We start from the raw sequence: 21,626 nt of genomic DNA, 5'->3' as shown, positions 1-21,626 counted from the left end.
CAACCATCTTATGTAACCAAAAGATGCGCTTTCCTAAGACCGTGAAGCGATGCTTGGACAGTTTTTGAAGATATTATGAATTGGTGAAAGTGGACTAAAACTATTTTTTTCGGAGCCACCCTATCTAAATTTGGTAATTTGGTCATAAAACATTACCAATATGAGATAAAATAAATATTTATTAAGCAAAAATGCCTAGAATTAAATTCTCTATAACTATGTTGAATAATATAATCTCCTAACTCAGAAGGTTAAAAAAAATTCAAAAAAAAATCCCAAAAGGGCCGCCCTAATGGCAATTTACACCAAAAATAGATCTTTTCTTGTAAATCATTTCTTCTGAAGATGTCAAAACTCTAGCACCGATAGTTTTCGAGTTATCGATTTATGTCGTGAAATTTGACGAATCCGACCATTGTGCAGTGTGGGGATGTAATGCCAATAAGAAGAAGATGTATCTTAAATGCATGGTCAAGTCAAGTCCTACGTCCACTTAGCGGTTATGTCACAGACATTACCCACTCTTCGTTTTTTCAACAGAAACTCCCAAGGTTTCAAAAACTTTGGTTTCCAATGAAGAAAATAATTTATGTTTGATACGTCTATTAATGACAATGACGACCCTACCACAGGCGCTGTCAAGACGATCATTTCTGTAACTAAAATAATTTGGATCTCTTTTGATGAAAAGACCAGGTTTTGAATATGTTTCAGTTATAATGGCAATGTACACATTATGAACTGATAGGAAGTTGAATAATTCATCTTCCTTACCCTTTAAAGAGCGGGCATTCCAATTAAAATTTTTTTGAGTAAATTTGATACCAACCTGAGCTGCTTCAGTTTTGGTATTTGCTTTGAACATTGCATCAATCATGTGATGCAATTGTTCATTAAGAAAATCAAAGTCGGAAGCAGACATGCTACCTGAGTCGTCAAAACGAACGTTATTTCCCGTTGAAGAATGGGTATGAAAGTCATTCATCGTCGGTAAATTTTCGGAAACAAAATTTTGTCTGCCTGCGATGCTAGTATAGGAGGGCGTGTTTGAAAAATTAGAATTCGACGAACTGCTCGTTATGCAACGTACACACCAGTCAAGCAGTTGGACGAACATTGACTCCGCCCCAAAGAAAACGCTTCGGTTGCTGCTTTGTTTGAACGTGTGTGAAGTTGTTCGAACAACCATTTGACAGTTGGCGGCTCGGTTGGAAAATATTAAAACGGTTTGATTTTGGTTTGAGTTATCGGGGTGGAGTCAAGGAACGCCGAACATGTTTGAGCATTTGTAGTGAAGTTGCACAAACCCCCATATATTTTTTGATGGTTGGTGCTCGAGTTGGTGCTTCGGTCGTTCGTGTGTGATATTGTTGGTCGAATAAATTGATTGTTCGTGTCGCTGTTGATAAAACTTGATGAATGTTTGAATAAACGGGAGGTGGAGTCAATGTTGGTCGAACTGCTTGACCGTGTGTACGTTCCATTACCCGTTGAGAGGTAGGAGCAAAATTTGTTCGTTGATTGTGGTGGGTAGGATTTTGAGCGTTTGAAATATGTTTACCCGGCGAATCTGGGATCCTATTGAATTTCCGTCATCAATTTTGCACGGAAGTCAAAACTTTTTGCGTGAAGGGCATTCCCAGAAGTTGGATTTATGATTGCCCCCCACAATTAGGACATGTAAATTTATTGGAATCTTCTCTCACAGGACAGGCGTCCTTGGCGTGAGAGGTTCTACCACAAATCATGCATTTAGCATCCATGTGGCAATGTTTAGTTCCGTGACCCCACTTTTGGCACTTACGGCACTGAGTGGGGTTTTGAATTTCCCCAGGCCTGCGGAAATGTTCCCATGTAACACGGAAATGGGACATAATACAGGCCTTTTCAAACTTTTCATATTATTTAGTTCACTTTTGTTAAAATGAACTAAATAAATTATTGAGAAATGCCCTCTGGGAAGTACCAGAGTGGGATTTCTTTTCATCTTAATTACTTGGACTGGTGAAAATCCAAGTAATTGAGAAATTTCAATTTGAATCTCATCCAGTGATTTATCATCACTGGGGAGACCTTTCAAGACGACTTTGAACAATCGCTCAGTATTGTCGTCGTATGTGAAGAATTTAGTATGTGAAGAAGACGTTTGCGATCGTCAAAGGATCCCGGCAAAATGCGGCAGTCACCCTTCCCGGCAATCTGAAATGAAACCTTGATCCCCTGAAGGTTACTCAGAATTCCTAAAGCCAGAAAACTCCGCAACAGATACCACAATTGGCGGAATCCTTTGCTTTTTCGCATGGATCGAATCACCTGGGCTAGAGGTAGATTCGATTTGCTCAATTTCGTCATTAATCAAATCGAACTGATTGCTCAGTTCGATAGGAGAAGAATTATTTCCAATGTTAGAGTTAGAAGGAATATCTGAAGTCTCCAGCTTCCTTCTATTTTTTCCGCGCTTTGGCAGGACGGTCTTGAAACCTTGTTTCTTAAAAAGAAGTGGAGAATTCAGAGACTCACCCTTCCTCTAGTTTTTATTAATGCTCATTGCTGAGCGTGGAGACGTGACCTTCTCAAAAGTTTTTTCCCAGAACGGTTTCCGTGCAGGATTACCACCGCTTGTCGGAATTTTACTTCCGCAAACGGGTTCAACGTAAAACGATGGCACGGGTCCAAACAAAGATCGTAACGGGATCAGTAGGTACAAATAGCGCTGAGAAGCACTGTTGAAATTAAAATAGCTTCGGGTAGTAGGTATTAAAAACTTCCTTCAACAAATAGAGAAAGAACCGCACATCACGCAAGCACGATGCGGTCTGGTGTTCCGTTAGTTCTCTTTATGCAGATAGTAGGATATCATCGTTTGGATTGAAAACTGAATTCGAACATCCTTTGAAATCTTTTTTTTTTTAATTTCAGCCAAATTTTGCTAGCTATCTGGGTAAATAACGTCAACATAACATAAATAAATGATGAACATATTTATCATATCTGAAAATAATTTCTAATTCAAGAATGTTTGTTACGAAATTGTTTTGCCATTTTTTTCATTTGGTGACCTTTACGAAAGAATAAAATTTAAAAATAAAATAATAAACAAAGTGAAATGGTTGCTAAGCTGCTACAAGCGTCGGAACCAGATACTGTCAGATTTCTTTATGGCAGCCGCCATTATGGCTAGCGTGGAAAGCTGAATACGGTTTCTCAAATAGACGGTTCGATTATCATCAAACGAATAAAATTCATCAATAATGAGCATCTGTAGCTTCGAGGGAAATTTATTGAATGATCGTAAAGTTATCCAATGATGATAAAGAAGATCCTAATGAAATTCCTTCATGCGTTTAAATATTCTTGTTGATTGTTGCTTTCGACTGTGATTGATTATTGACGACGGTATTTTTTCGGCTCTTTCAGTTTTTATGATAAGCTAAAACGGGTTTTGCGTCAACTATCCGACGTTTCGGTGTTTATTACACCTTCTTCAGGGATTTAGAGGCTGCGTTTTGTTGTACTCATGTGTGTCATGTCCGACATTATGCTATCTAAGAGTTTCAGTAATAGCGTCCAACTACGGTGCATGTGTTTCAATTTTTGTGCACTCCACTGTTCTATTGAAATATTTCTACGAAAAGCTTTGTTGCTTTCGCACCTACGCTTTCGATAAAAGCTGTTTGTTTATAACGACTACTTGAAGTGCGCGGGCGATAAAATATTGCTTTGGCCGTAAGGGTCATTAGGCCGAAAGGGTCATTTGTCCGAAAGAGTCGTTTGGCGGAAAGGGTCATTTGGCCGAAAGGGTCATTAAGCCGAAAGGGTCATTCGGCCAAATGAACTTTTCGGACAAATGATCCTTTCAGCCAAATGACCCTTTTGGCCAAATGACCTTTTAGGCTTAATGACCCTTTCGGCCAAATGACCCTTTCGGACAAATTACCCTTTCGGCCAAATAACTTTCCGCCTAATGGTCTGTTCAGCCAAATGGTATATTCGGCCAACCAACTTACGGCCTGAGTGGCATTCGGCCAAATGACTTTCGGTCGAATGGGTTTCGGCCGAACGACCCTTCCCCCTTAATTTTGACCACCCCCCCTGGGATGAATTTTTGAAGTTTTTAAAGAGTGATTATAAATCAATAATTTATAGATCATTGTTTCAATCCATGAGCAAAACATTTTGCCACTAAAAATCCTGCCGAGTCACCCCAAAACGAAGGTGGTAACAACCATTGTCTAATTAGCACTTTGTGTATCAGCTATACTGCCCATTATCGCATATTTGTAACATTTGCATTTTCGGCGATTTTGAGTTAAGCTTAGGGATCTTCCCCAAATTGTTATTTATTTAAGCTGACTAAGTGAAAGCAAAAAGTTTGTTCTAGAAAACCTGGAAAAACCATCAAGTTGTTTTGTAACATTGAGCGAAGTGACCGCATATCGGTAACACTGGAAAATTCTATCGCAGGTATACCGTATTCTTTGAACAAAAAAATCGCAATTAATGTGTACTCAAATAACAAGAATGTAAATGATGCTATGGAAAATTTCAACTGATAAAAGTGTTTCTCTAATTTTTGATGATTTTTAGAAGTTTAATTAGATTTCCATACTGATGCATATCACAAACTTAAACGTTCAATTTCTCCCATGCCTACTTTTGTCGATTGTTACAAATATGCGATCATGGGCAGTATAAATTCAGGCTCTTTTTTTCAAATTCATTTATTTGATGAGCTTAGATGCGGGCAGCAGGGACTATGTCCAAGGGCTTGACGATCCCTCCCCAGGCCATCTGCGAGTTGTGGGGCTTGCCTAGGATGTGGTGGGGTTTGACAGTGGGCCCTGTTAAACCTCTATAAAAAGCTGTATGTATCCGCAAGTAGGCCCCACCAAAGCGACCGTGTGCCGCTCAAAGCGCACAAGCCCAAGTCCTGGTGTTAGGTGACGACGGCCCTCCGACGAGACAGGAGGTTTGCACAGGCCCAATAAGCCGCCTGGAAATCCAATCATTACGAACAATATAAGAAATAATAGATGCGTGTAACACTGTACGGAGCCACAATTATTTGTTATATTTACAATTGATATCATCTTAGTTAGCAAAAAAGAGAAACATGCCAACGTATTCGTACTGGTGACTCGAGGTAGGGTTTACAATATTTATGGATGGACGGGAGGCTTAGGATTTGAGACAAGAGAATTTCATCTACCAATCCGGCAAATATTGATCTGTATTATAATTCCAATGAAATGTGCGTCTGCTTTATTCAGGGTCTTCCAGAAACGAACCAACATTTGTTGACTAAAGAAAATATCCATGGGGATGAACTCCACTCCGGCTTCCCTCCATATAACTAGCAAACGGACCACCATTCAACTTTCCACGTGAAGAACAAACCACTCGAATGCCAACCAGCGCTTTGATGGCTATAATTTCCTCAAAGAAAACATCAATTACGCCGCCTCTCCGAGAAGAGCATTGCTTTAAAGCATCGCTTTTTAACTCATCATCACTTTCATTTCGGCGTTGCATGGTTCTCGTTCCCATCCATCTCTATTTCTTAGTTTGCCAACATATAAAGAGTGCAGATCACCACAGCAGCGTGCCGCGGTTTTCCGATCCTAATCAATCATTTTCGTAGGAAGGTATTTGGCGAACGAGTTCAGTTGCTCGGCCCCGGTGGGGGTGGGAATCGATCGTAGCCGCGAATTCGAATGTTACGTCGAACGTTCTCTTTCGCTAGTTAGGGGATGGATCGTGGACTGGTAGGCGGGATATGATTATAATTAATCGATTCTGCTAATACCTATCTATTATTAGATACTAATGAGTTCCCGTGTGAATATGCTTTGGAAGGTACTAAAAGCTTTCGAATGGAGGGATGAAGCATTAGTCTGTATACCACAGGGCCGAGACTATAATTTAGATAGTTTGTTTAGCATATCTTTAAAGTGACTGCATTATCAACGTATTTTTTTAAACATTTTGCGCGTGAATATTTAAGGAAGTTCACATAGTAGAAGGTGTGTAACAAAATACGTAAAAAGCTAAGCTAAATGGGGTGCTGGGTCATTAGCCGAAGGTCATGAAGCCGAATGACAAGTGAGAAGTGAGAAATGAGAGGTTACGTTTTTTTTCTTCCTTCTTTATTCCTCCTTGTTTCTTCCTTGTTATTTCTCACTTCTTATTTCTCATTTTTCATTCACTTCTCGAATAATTTGTTTGTCGTGTTGAAATTTTAAAAAACAATTACTTTGATAGTTCAAAATCTTCATGTATTACAATCTGATGCACATTTGTACACCAAATTTCACGCAGAACGAAAAACAACCAAACAATAAATCAATCTAATCGGCCTGATTTCGTTGAATTGAATTGTTTCAGAAATATTTATTGCTTTTAGATTAGGATATAAGAGAAACCAATCAGGATATGTTGGTGCATTGAATCATTGTTATCTATTAATCAGATCAAAGGGTAAAAAACGTTACAATACATGCTCAAGTAACGAAAATCAAAGTTACTAGAATTAAGAACCTCGAAGCAACCGCGCCCATGTGGTCAACCCCTCCGTGATACCGTTGTTGTGATACCCTTCTACATATTGTATGCTAAATACGTGCCTTGGCGCGTGAGCTTGGCATTCTCACCTCAACAACGACCACCCCCACTCCTCTGTACTCCTAATGTGGATACCGAGTGGCTACCGTTGATATATGCCCTCATGGGTCTTATTTTTCTCATTTTTATGGACACCGGAGCCTTAGCCCAACTTTGTCCAACAATGCATCATACATGAACAGTGAACACCCTCAGAACAACGACCGGCTCTTTCAGGCAAACGCGATAAGTCCAGTCCGTTCGAACGCGCATATGGCACCAACCCAAGTGCAGCCATGTGTCGTCGTCAAACTCAAACTGCGCGGCGGCAGCTCGCGTGAATGCCCCATGACTGCCCTGATAAAATATTAACACAATATGTGAGCGTTCGCGGTGCGGTGGAAAATAAATCGCTAAAAACGAAAGATTGCAGCTCTGCGGCGCGACCTGGCCCATAAAATAAAAACCCCGTGCGCGACAGAAGCTGATTACAGCTCTTTTGTTTGCATAAACTTTATTGTGAGAAAATGGAAGATAAACTGTTGCCACATGGTTCGTAGAATTTTCCATCGCATTTACTGCCCTCGAAGGGGAAACTACGGCCCGGTACAGGGCAGCGTCTGTCAGGCTAAAGGGATTCTGATGATAGCATCGTTGATGGAGGCGTACTCGGTACTGGATGAGACGGAAATTAGCTGCGCATATTGATAACAGAAGCTTTAAAAGCTATCTCGAACTGGTGTAACAAAGGAGAAATTTAAGGTGGATTCCGATTACTTAATTGCCACAATTAATTTTCAACAATTTTCTATCCATGTAAACACAAATAAGCAACATTGCATTCATAGTCGTCCCAGCGCTTTCAATGATTCATTGTATGTGGATCATGTGGTATATAGATGAGGTACAACAAAAAATAAGCAAATTTATATAATAAAACCCAGAATAATCCACCTAGCGTTGGTGGTGCCTTTCTCGCATTTAGTTAAGACACCAACCTTATATGGGGTCTAATGTTTTTTATTGCTTTTGTGCACACACATACACACACACATACATGCACACGGACAGACAAACAGACATGTGCTCAGTTTGTCGAGCTGAGTCGATTGGTATATAACACTATGGGTCTCAGAGGCTTCTATAAAAAGTTCGTTTTCGGAGTGAAATGATAGCCTTTCGGTGCAACTTCGTTGTACGAGAAAGGCAAAAAGGTATAATAGAAACGATAATCATTTAATTTATATAGGGTGGGTGTACCAATCGTCGCCATACCTAAGAAAAAAAAATCTAAAATAATAAACAAAGGACATGTGGGTGTTGTTGATATGTCGAGCGAAAGGTTTCCCTTTCTGCTCCTCAGAAGAAAAAGTGAAAACCGCATTCGAATTCATGATAGTCCCTATAATTACTTAATCCATAATAGGAACGCATGTACCAGTTGTGGCACTATTCTTAATTTTGGTTCCTATTAGGGCAAATCCGTATTTTATATGGGACTGGCCATAATGGAATCACTGGTGCGAAAACTGGTGCAAAGGACGACAAAAATTAAGCAGAAATTTTTTTTACAATTATGTTTTGTTTGTTTTGTAGAAGATTGAAAGTGTTATCGTGTCATAAGGATATGGTTCACTGATCAGAACATGTTTTGTGGTGTTATGATGTGCCACTTTGTGTATAATTGTGTACTATTGCGACAACTGGTGCTATAACCACGACTGGCACATCTACCCTACAAAGTTGGCTGGAACGCCGTTTTATCGGCTATCGTCCAAATCGTCTCGGAGCTACACAGAAGGTGGCGCGTGGACTCGAACAATGGGTAGTTCAGGCGCAAATAAGAGGTGGTCCAAGGGTTCGGAGTCGGCTTCATGGGTCATACCGGTGCCCTGTGGTCGAACTCGATCCTTTTATCGAACAAGCGGCCGCGTGAAGAACAACATGGTATCGTCGCTTTCGCGGCGTCGGTCAACCGGGCGGGTTCCGAGCCCGAGGACGGAAAGGAGGCTGGGGCAGGCGTAGGCACCGCGTCGGCAAGTCCCTCTGTGTGCTGGCGAATAGGCCCTATCGCAGAAAGGTCAATTTGGGGTGCACGCGGCATCATCATTCTTGATACCAGTCGTGCAGAGGGAAGCAGGCGCGAAGTCGACCCTGCCCACCTTCCGAGGACATAGGGCGTGGTAAGGCCACCTGGAAAGCCGGCAATGCGCTGGCACGATACCATGGTGTTCTTCTAAAAACCCAGATTAATCCACCTAGCGGTGATGGCGCCTTTCTCACGCAAAAAGGTAATGAATGTAGCCTTTACGCTTACACCTCGATGATGTACAAGAAAGGCAAAACAGTTACACCGTCTAATGTTATGATAGAAAATTTACACTAGTAGACGACAGATGGCGCTGCTAAAAGTTTCTCGAATTTCCTATGTTCGAATTTTGACTTTCGGACAATTTCATAGTACTATGAAACTGAACGAAGAGCATACTTACGCCTAAATGCGTGCCACGGGAAGCCACGGATAAAATATTCATAAATGCAAGGCATTTTTCATAACACATTATTGTTCTATGTGACTATGTCTCATCACTATTTTAATATTATCTATTTTTTGCAATTTGCAATTATTATGAAATTCAATAGTGATCAACAGCGTTTTAGTCTCTGTCGGATGCAACTTGTTGCAAGAAAATCGGTTAAGAGTTTCTATGTGAAAATTTGGCTAATGTTTTTTATAGCTTTTGTGCACACACATACACACACACATACACACATACATACACACGGACAGACAGACATTTGTTCAGCTCATCGAGCTGAGTCGAATGGTATATAACACTATGGGTCTCCGGGACTTCTATCAAAAGTTCGAATTTGGAGTGAAATGATAGCCTTTCGGTACAACTTAGTTGTACGAGAAAGGCAAAAAGCGAGTCACGACGTTCGATTCTGCAAGGACACGCAGCTAACCTCGAGGGTGCGTTATGCACTGCCCCCCCCCCCTTTGAAGCATCACTTTCTGGTTGTGCCGAAGGGACGATGGGCTAGGCGGCAATGGAAACGGTTTAGCGGGTCGGGGATGCAGTCCTGCCTCCCTCGTTGGAGGTGGTCCCTAACCCCGCACTTCCTGGACAACCCAGGATGTCCGTTGAGCAGATTCCCCTCCATTGCTTAAAAAGAAAAAAAAACATCTACCCTACAGTTTGCATTTCAAACAAACTAGAAAAAATAACAATGATAATAGAAGTTTATATGGGAACGTATGTCCGACTATAACAAATATGCGTAAAGGTTTGTCTGATGATTGTCTTTACATATGTATGCTACACCGTTTGCATATCACTATAGAACCTTGTTCATAATGTGCATAAATAACTACCAGTGCATCGACTACCAGCGGCATCCGGTGTGATCCGACGACGTCGACGAGCAGCTGCACACCATCCAGGAGGCGCTCTCCTTAGCTCGCGAGCAGACTGTATCAAAGGCCCGGCAGGTAAGCAACACCCTAACTATTGATACACTCACCAACGATTTGATCCGTCTACGAAATGTCACTCGTAGGCAGTACCAACATACTGGGCTGCCTGCGCTTAAGACCCGGTGCAATCGCATAACCAAAATTATCCAGGCCAGAATGGTGGACCTCCGAAATAGTGATTTTTCCAATAAGATCCGCACTCTCCCAGACTGTGCTAAGTCATTCTGGAAGCTAAACAAAATTCTAAACTCCAAGCCTCGGCCCATTCCACCTTCGATCCCACTTCACCCCCCCTAAATTGTGGAAAGATTGAACGGGTACTGAAATGAATTCCCTCAAACATGTGCACTTTACGATCCAATCATATACAGAAATAGGTGTTTTGGGTGAAATTCAAAAGATTCCCAAAACTTTTTATGGCATCCAGGATCCATAATATATGAAAGTTCAAAACAACTCGAAACATTTCGGGCTCAAAAATTCTCCTTGAAATCCTTCTAGAAGCTCCCCTGAGAACTTCGGAATTCCTCCGGAAAGTTATCCACAAATTCCTCTGAAAATCGTTCGAAAATCCTTCTCATGTAATTGTAATTCCTCCTTATCTAGAAACCCCCCACTAAATTTTTTTTAGGAAATTCACGAGGAAATTCCTTGAAGATTTCTTTTCTTCTCTCCAAGATTTACTTCTAGATATTTCTTCGGCTATTCTCTCTTCAGGAAGAATCCGGCATTTCCTTCAGGCATGCATTCGAGAGTTCCATCAAGAATACATACGGAATTTCTTCCCAAAATTCTACCAGAAGTTTCTTCAAAAATTTATGACGGAAATCCTCCGATTTAGCTCCATAATTTCACTTGTAAATCTATAAGAAATTCCTTCGGAAATTCTTCTGGGAACTTCTCCGGGCATTCCTCTCGGAACTCTTCCTTTAATTCCTCCAGGAATACTTCCTGGAATTTTTCCGGGAATACCTCCAAACATTCAATAGCGAAATCATCTAGCATTCCAATCTGGAATTCTTTTCGCAATTACTTCAGAATATCCTTCAAGAAATCCTCTAGAAATATCTTCATGAATTTCTCCTGGAGTTCGTCCAAGTATTTCCCCAGAAATTCTTACAGGTATTTTTTCGGGAGTTTCTTCAGGAATTCCTTCAAGAATTTCTCCGGGAGATTTTCCGCGGAAGTGTACTAGAATTCCTTCCGGACTTCACTCGGAATTCACTCGGATATCTGCCAAGAGTTCTTCCAGAAATTTCTTCGGAACAATCCGCAGGGATTTTCTTCAGCAATTCATCTGGGAATACTTTCAGGATTTCATCTGGGAATTTCTGCATTAATTCCTTCTGGTATTTTTCTGGGAATTCCTTCAGACCTCCCAGATGAGCTCCCAGAGAAACTATCGGAAGAACTTCTGGAGGAATTTCCAGCTTAATTTCTGAAGAAAGCCCAAATGATTTCCTGGAATAGCTTCTGGTGGAACTCCCGGAGGAATTTTCGGAGAAACTCCCGGATGTATTGCTGGTGGAATTCCCGGAGGAACTCTCGAATGTCATTCCCATCTGGAAGTCTTGGAAGGATCCTTCCTCTCCAAAAAACTATCGCCCTATCAGCCTTCTCTCAGGGTTATCCAAGCTGTTTGTTCACCTCCGACTTTGTCACTGTTCGCAGATGACACCACTATCGTCTTCATACGAGCGCTAGTGGCAAAACTCCAACGAGGAGTTTCTCGAGGTCCACAAGTATGAGTACTACACTCATGACCACCCCGGCACGAAGCCGCTTAAGGCTTTGTTGCGAGGACTCCACGACATGAAAGAAGAGGAACTCCAAACTGAGCTCGAAAGTTGCTGTCTGAAGCCAGTAGCCGTTCACAAGATCGCTCGTCACGACAAGGCAAGTAGATATCGCGACCAGATTTATTTGGTACATCTGAAGCACGGCTCCACCACGTGGACGGACTTGAAGCTGGTATGCGTTATAAATAACACACCGTCGTTGACTGAGAGCGATATCGGGCAGTACACTGCGACGTCACGTAATGCACCAACTGCTTCAATTTCGGGCACGGCACCAGGAACTGCCGCATGAAGCCGTGCTGCAACAAGTGTGGCGAAACAAGATGAAGGTGGCCGATCATAAGTGTGTCAACTGTGGCGATAAACATCGGGCCACAAATGGCTGTCCAAAGCGAGCAGAGTTCCTGGAAATCCGGAAGAAGGCTTCTGCCATGATCCTGTCGAAGAAGAATCGTGGAGCCGGTCGGCTCAAGCTCCTGCACGACCGGCTCCATTCTCCAGCGAATGAGCCTCGCTCCCTCCTCATGGAAAGGAAATACACGTGGAGTTCATCACCGAAACGCACCTGAACCCGAAGGTAAACGTCAACATCACGGAATTTCCCATCGTGAGACTCGACCGGTCGTCTCAGACAGGTAGTGTGGCCATCGTTCTTCGATACAACATCAACTGTCGCCTGCTACCAAGCTTCCAGCACGATGTCATCGAGGCCATCGGTGTCGAAGTTACCACACACACAATCTCGCTCATCATGGCATACTGCCAAACTCAAGCCAAAGCCGGTGACGGACCATCGCACAATGGTCGGATTCGTCAAATTTCACGACATAAATCAATAACTCAAAAACCATCAGTACTAGAGTTTTTACGTCTTCAGAAGAAATGATCTACAAGAAGATATCTCTTTTTGGTGTAAATTGTCATTAGGGTGAAATTTTTTTGGAAATGTTTTTTTACCCTTTTGAGTTAGGAGTTCAAATAGTTCTACAAAGTTGTAGAGAATTTAATTCTAAGCATTTTTGCTTAATAAACATTTATTTTATCTCATACAGGTGATGTTTTATGACAAAATTCCTAAATTTAGATAGGGTGGTCCCGAAAAAAATAGTTTTTAGCTTCCACTTTCATCAATTCAGAATATTTTCAAAAACTGTCTTACCATCGCTTCACGGTCTTTGGATGGCGCATCTTTTGGTTACATAAGATGGTTGATAGCTTCATTTTCAAGCATATTATAAGCGTTTTTTCACGAAAAAGTGATATTTTTCTGAGCATTCTACTGCAACTAGTAGCAAATATTAGCAAAAATTTCAATTGTTATCTGAAAGTATACATGCAGGCCCATCAAATCCATGGTATTTCATTTGTCCATGTTTGACCACTTTTGTTTGATGATAGTATTATTTTTGTACGAAAAATTAGGGTGAAACACATATATCATCTTTTGGATTTTCGCAATATTTGGTAGAATAAAAGACAAGAACACCGTCTTCGACCAGGGGTCGTACAGACTGAACACTTAACACCTAGACAACTGACAGGACACATAATACCCAGTGGACCGGTGGAGAATTTTTCGATCACGAAAAGTTTCCTTCCTACCGAGGCGGAAATCGAGCCCACGTTCCATAGTCCATGCCTCTAGACTATTTACGGCGCTAACCGCACGGCCACAAAGACCACAAAGAATCGTTCTTTATCTAATATATTTTAATCAACTCGTGTGGAAAAGAAGTCGAAAAAATCATTTTGACATTTTAACTACTGGAACGATTATCAAGGTGTTCTTATAAAATAATGCTTAAGAGCGCTACTTTTGTGACGAAATACAAAATCATAAAATTCAAGTTGGTTTTTCATGGCTAATTCACAGAATAATTTCATTTTCACAGTTTCTAAGTGAGGGTCGCCAATGACTACATGTGATTCCATGAACATTGATAATTGGTCCAGTAGTTCAAAATTATGTTTTTGAAAAATATTTTTCAAAATGTTGATTTTTTCGACCACCCTGGATCGAAATCGAACAAAATTGAAAAGTGAGTTTATTTATTTTCTAAAAAGAATGATTCTACCAAATATTGCGAAAATCAGAGATATGGTATATGTGTTTCGCATCGAATAGCTGATTTTTCATACAAAAACTTATATGATTATCAAACAAAAGTGGACAAAGATGGACAAATGAGATACCATGGATTTGTTGGGCCTGCATGTATACTTTCAGATTACGATTGAAATTTTTGCTAATATTTGCAACTAGCTGCAGTAGAATGCTTAGAAAAATATCACTTTTTCATGAAAAAACGCTTATAATATGCTTGAAAATGAAGCTATCAACCATCTTATGTAACCAAAAGATGCGCTATCTAAAGACCGTGAAGCGATGCTAAAACAGTTTTTAAAAATATTCCGAATTGATGAAAGTGGAAGCTAAAAACTATTTTTTTCGGGACCACCCTATCTAAATTTAGTAATTTTGTCATAAAACATCACCTGTATGAGATAAAATAAATGTTTATTAAGCAAAAATGCTAAGAATTAAATTTTCTACAACTTTGTAGAATTATATGAACTCCTAACTCAAAAGGGTAAAAAAATACATTTACAAAAAAATCACCGAAGGGCCACCCTCATGAGAACATACACCGAAAATAGATATCTTCTTGTAGATCATTTCTTCTGAAGACGTCAAAACTCTAGCACTGATGGTTTTCGAGTTATCGATTTATGTCGTGAAATTTGACGAATCCGACCAATGTGCATCGGTTGCCCTTCGGAGGAACATCGTCAAGCTTATGCGGAGGCAAGGTCAGTGCATCATTGCATGCGGTACCATCTGTGGTGACGTTACGGAGGAAGGCCATTTAACGATCCTAAGCCCGGATTCCCCCACTCGGCTGAGTCGGTCCGGACTCCATGAAACGTTAGATCTGTACATAACCAAAATGAACGATCACATCTCGCATCCGATAGTGTACCAGGAGCTCAACTCGGATCACTATCCGGTGGTGGCGGAAGTGGGCTCCTCGGTTAATCGGCATCAGCAGTCCCGGCGTAACTACTATCGAGTTGAATGGGTCAGTTCCAAAGATGCGTAGACGTCAACATGGACTACCAGCAACATCCGGGTACACCTGGGGAAATCGACGAGCAGCTCCATCTCCCAGGATGGTGAACCAAAAACCAAAAACTAATACACTCACCAAAGATTTGATCTGTTTACGAAATGTCACTCGCAGGCAGTATCAGCGTACTGGGCTGCCTGCGCTTGACAATAATCATCCAGGCCAGAATGGTGGACCTCAGGAATAGTTCTTCATCTTACTTCTTATTGGCATTACATCCCACTTCTTATTCCCATTACATGTTCATTCAGCACTTCCACAGTTATTAACCACGAGTTTGTAAGCAACAATCACATTGCTGAACGCCGCCTACAAGAAACTCTCCCTAATTTTATGCCGTCGACTAACACCAAAGTTCGTGGGGCAGTACGGGATTTATGGGTGAACGCTCTACCACAGATCAGATGTTCGCCGTACGGCAGAAATTGCAGAAATGTCGCGAATACAACGTACCCACACATCGGATTTCCGGATAAACTGATACGGTTGATTAAGGCGATGATGGATCGGGAGATGTGCGTACTTCGAGTTTCATGGGCATTCTCGAGTCCCTTCGATACGCGCAGGAGGTCTCTATAAATATGTAAGAAACCTACATCGGACTGAAGAGGGACGCAAAACGCATCGAATTTGTCATCAATACGTCGAAGACGAAAAACATCCACCACGAGTTTGCATCGGTGGTGACGAAATCGAGGTGGTTAAAGAATTCGTGTACTTGGGCTCACTAGTGACCTCCGCTAACGATACCAGCAGAGAAATTCAGGACGCATCATGGCAGGAAATCGTACATACTTTGGACTCCGCAAGACGCTCCGATCGAAGAGAGTTCGCCGCCGTACCAAACTGACTATCTACAAAACACTCGTTAGACCGGTAGTTCATTATGGACACGAGACCTGGACGATGCTCGTAGAGGACCAACGCGCACTTATAGTTTTCGAGAGGACAGTGCTGCGTACCATCAATGGTGCGGTGCGAGTGGCGGACGATATGTGGAGGAATAAACCACGAGTTGCATCAGCTGTTGGGAGAACCGTGAAAGACTGTGGCGGGTCGGGCACGTAGCCAGAATGTATGGTACAGTATGATTCTCGACAGCGATCCGACGGACGGACAATGTAGGGGAACTATTCCGTTGTCCATCTCACTGAACATATATTCATCTCATCGCGAAACAAAGAAAAATAAACGCCAATTTAATTTTTATTTTTTACTAGCATGCGGGCTCACAGCTGAAAAAATCACAAAAATAAGAAACTAATCAAATTCTTTTTCATTGTTTTGTTTTTCGTGGGATGAAGTCCAGGAGCAGTAACCCCAAATAGTATGAAATTATCAACAAAACTGAAAAAACTGTCCACCAGTATGCAACCGTTCATTATTAGGTGGTCTTTTGGAAATGCGCAAACGATTGTTCTCAAGTGGAAGTGCAACAGGAAGAGACTGGAAGAGGCCTAGTGACGTTAGCTTTGTATAATTCTGATGATATTTTTTGCGGAGGTAGAACAACAACACCACACTCGTCTCATTGATACTGTCCGACCGGGGAGAGGGTTGATCGTTGATGTGCGCACCCATCGTCGTTGTTCGGCAGAGCCCTTGCTGCAATTGTTATTGCAACTAAAATGCTGTTGTTTATGTTTCAATCGAAGACATTGGGCACAAGCGCAACATCGAAACAAAACCACACCTCCTCGGCGTTGATAGAAATGCGAAAGATGCATCCGAGCTGATAACATTTTGATCGGTATTGTCGATCGATCCGAGCTGGGTGGAGAGAGAGACATTGCGCGAGGCTCAGGCCGAGACCCACATGTGAGTTCCGGATCTAAGGACCGCACGGATTGTCGAAGAATGCAAGGCGTGTGTATGAGTATGAATGATTCGTTTGCGGAAATCTGATTGAGATGCTTTGGCGAGCGCGATCCCTTCAACCTTCAATTGTTGTGTCACTCATCGGGGTATGGGGTGGGAAGACATGCATTCGACGTTGACGACGACGTTCATGAAAACACGTTAGGTTTGCTTCGGAGTTTTAATGATGTCGAACGATGCGACGATCGGAGTGATTGGGAAAATTGCTATCCGCTCGGACGACCCGTCGCTGTTAATCTCGTTTACGACGGATACTCAACCCACAGAAATTTAAAACAAATCGATCAAATCGGTATCAATTACGGGAACCATTGGCAGTATCGAACGGATTTTCAAAGAACACATCAAATATCCCTTTTCCGAACGTCTTCATCTGCATCAGCGCAGCACCTGCGGAGGTGGAAGGAAGGGTTTCTTGTGAATCCGTTAAGTTATTCCTTGCTATATTCGTTCCCACTCCCCGAACTGCTTATTACCGGTAGCCGTAGAAGAGATCACTGCCCAGGGAAGCAACAAGCAAAAAATCGACCGGACAGAACTCGAGCCTTTCGGAGGCGTAACACGGGTAGCTAAAGAACGGCGGTCGTCCTCAGTGGCGGTCTTCCGAAGGAAATTTGGATCATACCTGAAGAGTGGTTTGAAAACGCAAGCAATTTGATAAAATACTGCCTAATGGAATCCAACCGAAATTTCAGAAAATCGTAAAAAATGCAGCGTACTATAAAGAAATGAGACGCTTAGCAGAAGTTTAGCAGCGTTTCTTTTAAAACTAGTATAAATTATGGAAAAATACATTATCTAATAGAACGTTCCATAAAACATTTGTGGGGATTGGAAGGAGGGAGTGGTTTCATGGAATATGACGACTTATACAAAATTTGAGTTGACTGTGTAATTTGGAGAGTGATTTCTTCCTCGTTTTCGACGGCTTTTAGATTCTACTGACCCACTATTTACTAATGTATTCACATCAACTTTCTCACATTACATTGATTAAATTATACACATAAATTTGTGGTGTTTTTGGATTGCAATCCAAAGCATGTGATGATAATGGACCATCACAAAGTTTTGAGCTAGACGATTTATCTTTGGGGTAAATAATTATTATCGATTCAATCAGTTGAAAAGGCTAATTGGAGACTTCCCATCAGCAACAGTATCGAAGAAATACCATACGTACATTGTACAGCTTAGTTTAACGAGAAATGGGAATGACAAAAAACCTATATATTAAATAAAAACTACTTTGAAAATACAGACATTCTGCCACTTTGCAACCCATCAACCAAGAAGTGCCCAAACTCTAAAATGACTTATGCAGCGCGCACATATTGTGAGTGCGAGTGAGTGAGTGTCGGTTCGTCGCTTGTTCCATCGTACAGGTCCCTTAAGCAAGAAAAAACCACCAACCCTGATCCCGCACCGTGCATATTCAATCCATTCCGAAAGCGATTGGAAGTATATGTTTTCATCGAAATTAAATGCAACGCCGCCGACAGCCATCGGAGGCCGTCAATAGCTCTGGCGCTGTGTAGTCCCCGCAATCCCGGCCGTTTGGTTGAAAGTTATGCATTTCCCTTCGCCGGTTATTTGCTGCGTTCGCCCTTTCGGGAAAATAATAAAACCAAACCCGATACACTTCAATCATGCACCGAATGCCACGGCTTGAGCGGCCGTCGTCGTCGTTTGAAGGATTAGCACGCAACGCACAAGGACGAAGCCTGGACTTCATTACCTACCTCCGGGGTTTTCTGTTGTATGTTGCAAGTATAGGGTAAAGTGGGGCGTTATGAAGTGTGTTCACTGGTTCAGCCCTTGAGAGAAAATGCGATGTAGAAGTGGATGTTTTGTTGCTCAAAATCAATTCAATACTCGGACTTGCTCCCAACTGTACCCTATTGGTAGGATGGTACTTGTGCGCTACGAGCTGTGTGGGAACGCATATAAACCGAAATCAGCGGGCTTTTGCTGACCATTACGAAAATTGGCGCCCCATCATTGTAATAACACCGCGTGTTACGGGGCGGGAGTTCCCATGGATTGATGCACAGTAAGGATGGAAAATTCTTACTAAATGGATGGACGTTATGCCTTATGCCGCATAACGGCGGACACATGCAATCCCAGTAATGCTGCTAAAAGGAATGAGTCATGTACTTTTCATTAAAATGAAACAGGTGCGAATTTAATCAGAAGAATGAAAAGTATGCTAAACTAATCACAAAGATATGAGTATTTATCTCTTTCACAACTACTCATATAGGGTGTACGGCTCAAACCTTGGCCTAAAATGCTGTGGTTGAGCACATTTATCGTTATAAATCTTCATATATTGAAGTTTCAACCAAAAATATTCCACCGGCTTGCTTACTTTTGGTGTTAACGCCAAACAGTAAAAATTAACGATTAATGTCCACAACATCTAATTTGAACCAGCAAAAGTCTTATATAATGTTGACCCATTTTCCCCCATTGTCAGTCCACTTGGTACGAGTGATTGTTGATTTCGAACCTACAAAAGATAAAGATGGGTTGCTGTTTATATTACAAGCCATTTTGCTTGCGTTGAATAAAGGCAGCAGGCAAACAAATGGAGACAATCAAAACATCTTATTGAGCGAAGATTCTAATTGGTTGCATTTAAGATACTACCACATTAACTGTGAGAGTGCGTTCTAGATACCCCCACGCTTACCAGGGAAATGTTAACGAAAAACCTATTATATGATCCGAGCCTCTTGAAAGGAGGCTTCCGAGCCTTTTAAAAGGAGGCTTTCGAGCCTCTTGAAAGAAGGCTTTCGAGCCTCTTGAAAGGAGGCTTCCGAGCCTCTTGAAAGGAGGCTTCCGAGCCTCTTGAAAGGAGGCTTCCGAGCCTCTTGAAAGGAGGCTTCCGAGCCTCTTGAAAGGAGGCTTCCGAGCCTCTTGAAAGAGGCTTCTGAGCCTCTTGAAAGGAGGCTTCCGAGCCTCTTGAAAAAAGGCTTCCGAGTCTCTTGAAAGAAGGCTTCCGAGCCTCTTGAAAGGAGGCTTCCGAGCCTCTTGAAAGGAGGCTTCCGAGCCTCTTGAAAGGAGGCCCTGAGCCTCTTGAAAGGAGGCTCTGAGCCTCTTGAAAGGAGGCCTGAGCCTCTTGAAAGGAGGCTCCTGAGCTCTTGAAAGGAGGCTCCTTCTTGAAAGGAGGCTTCCGAGCCTCTTGAAAGGAGGCTCCCAAGCCTCTTGAAAGGAGGCTCCCGAGCCTCTTGAAAGGAGGCTCCCGAGCCTCTTGAAAGGAGGCCCGAGCCTCTTGAAAGGAGGCTCCCGAGCCTCTTGAAAGGGGGCATCCGAGCCTATTGAAAGGAGGCTCCCAAGCCTCTTGAAAGGAGGCTCCCTGCCTCTTGAAAGGAGGCTCCCGAGCCTCTTGAAAGGAGGCTCCCGAGCCTCTTGAAAGGAGGCCCTGGCCTCTTGAAAGGAGGCTCCAAGCCTCTTGAAAGGAGGCTCCCAAGCCTCTTGAAAGGAGGCTCCCAAGCCTCTTGAAAGGAGGATCCCAATCCTCTTGAAACGGGGGCCCTTAGCCTCTTGAAAGGAGGCTCCCAAGCCTCTTGAAAGGAGGCTCCCAAGCCTCTTGAAAGGAGGCTCCCAAGCCTCTTGAAAGGAGGCTCCCAAGCCTATTGGAAAGGAGGCTCCTAAGCCTCTTGAAAGGAGGCTCCCAAGCCTCTTGAAAGGAGGCTCCCAAGCCTCTTGAAAGGAGGCTCCCAAGCCTCTTGAAAGGGGGCTCCCAAGCCTCTTGAAAGGAGGCTCCCAAGCCTCTTGAAAGGAGGCTCCCAAGCCTCTTGAAAGGAGGCTCCCAAGCCTCTTGAAAGGAGGCTCCCAAGCCTCTTGAAAGGAGGCTCCCAAGCATCTTGAAAGGAGCCTCCCGCGCCTCTTGAAACGAGGCTCCCGAGCCTCTTGAAAGGAGGCTCCCGAGGAGGCTTCCGAGCCTCTTGAAAGGAGGCTTCCGAGCTTCTTGAAAGGAGGCTCCCGAGCCTCTTGAAAGGAGGCTCCCGAGCCTCTTGAAAGGAGGCTCCCGAGCCTCTTGAAAGGAGGCTCCCGAGCCTCTTGAAAGGAGGCTCCCGAGCCTCTTGAAAGGAGGCTCCCAAGCCTCTTGAAAGGAGGCTCCCCAGCCTCTTGAAAGGAGGCTCCCCAGCCTCTTGAAAGGAGGCTCCCCAGCCTCTTGAAAGGAGGCTCCCCAGCCTCTTGAAAGGAGGCTCCCCAGCCTCTTGAAAGGAGGCTTCCGAGGCTTCTAAGCCTCTTGAAAGCAGGCTCCCGAGCCCCTTGAAAGGAAGCTCCCGAGCCTCTTGAAAGGAGGCTCCCGAGCCTCTTGAAAGGAGGCTCCTGAGCCTATTAAAAGGAGGCTCCCGAGCCTCTTAAAAGGAGGCTCCCGAGCCTCTTGGAAGGGGGCTTCCGAGCCTCTTGGAAGGGGGCTTCCGAGCCTCTTGAAAGAAGGCTCCCGAGCCTCTGAAAAGATGCTCCTGAGCTCTTGAAAGGAGGCTCCTGAGCCCCTTGAAAGGAGGCTTCTGAGCCTCTTGAAAGGAGGCTCTCGAGCCTCTTGAAAGGAGGCTCTCGAGCCTCTTGAAAGGAGGCTCTCGAACCTCTTGAAAGGAGGCTCTCGAACCTCTTGAAAGGAGGCTCCCGAGCCTCTTGGAAGGAGGCTCCCGAGCCTCTTGGAAGGAGTCTCCCGAGCCTCTTGGAAGGAGGCCCTGAGCCTCTTGAAAGGAGGCTCCTGAA

Source organism: Armigeres subalbatus, chromosome 3, assembly GCF_024139115.2.
Source record: "Armigeres subalbatus isolate Guangzhou_Male chromosome 3, GZ_Asu_2, whole genome shotgun sequence".
NCBI lineage: Eukaryota > Metazoa > Arthropoda > Insecta > Diptera > Culicidae > Armigeres > Armigeres subalbatus.
This window is presented reverse-complemented; position numbering follows the sequence as displayed.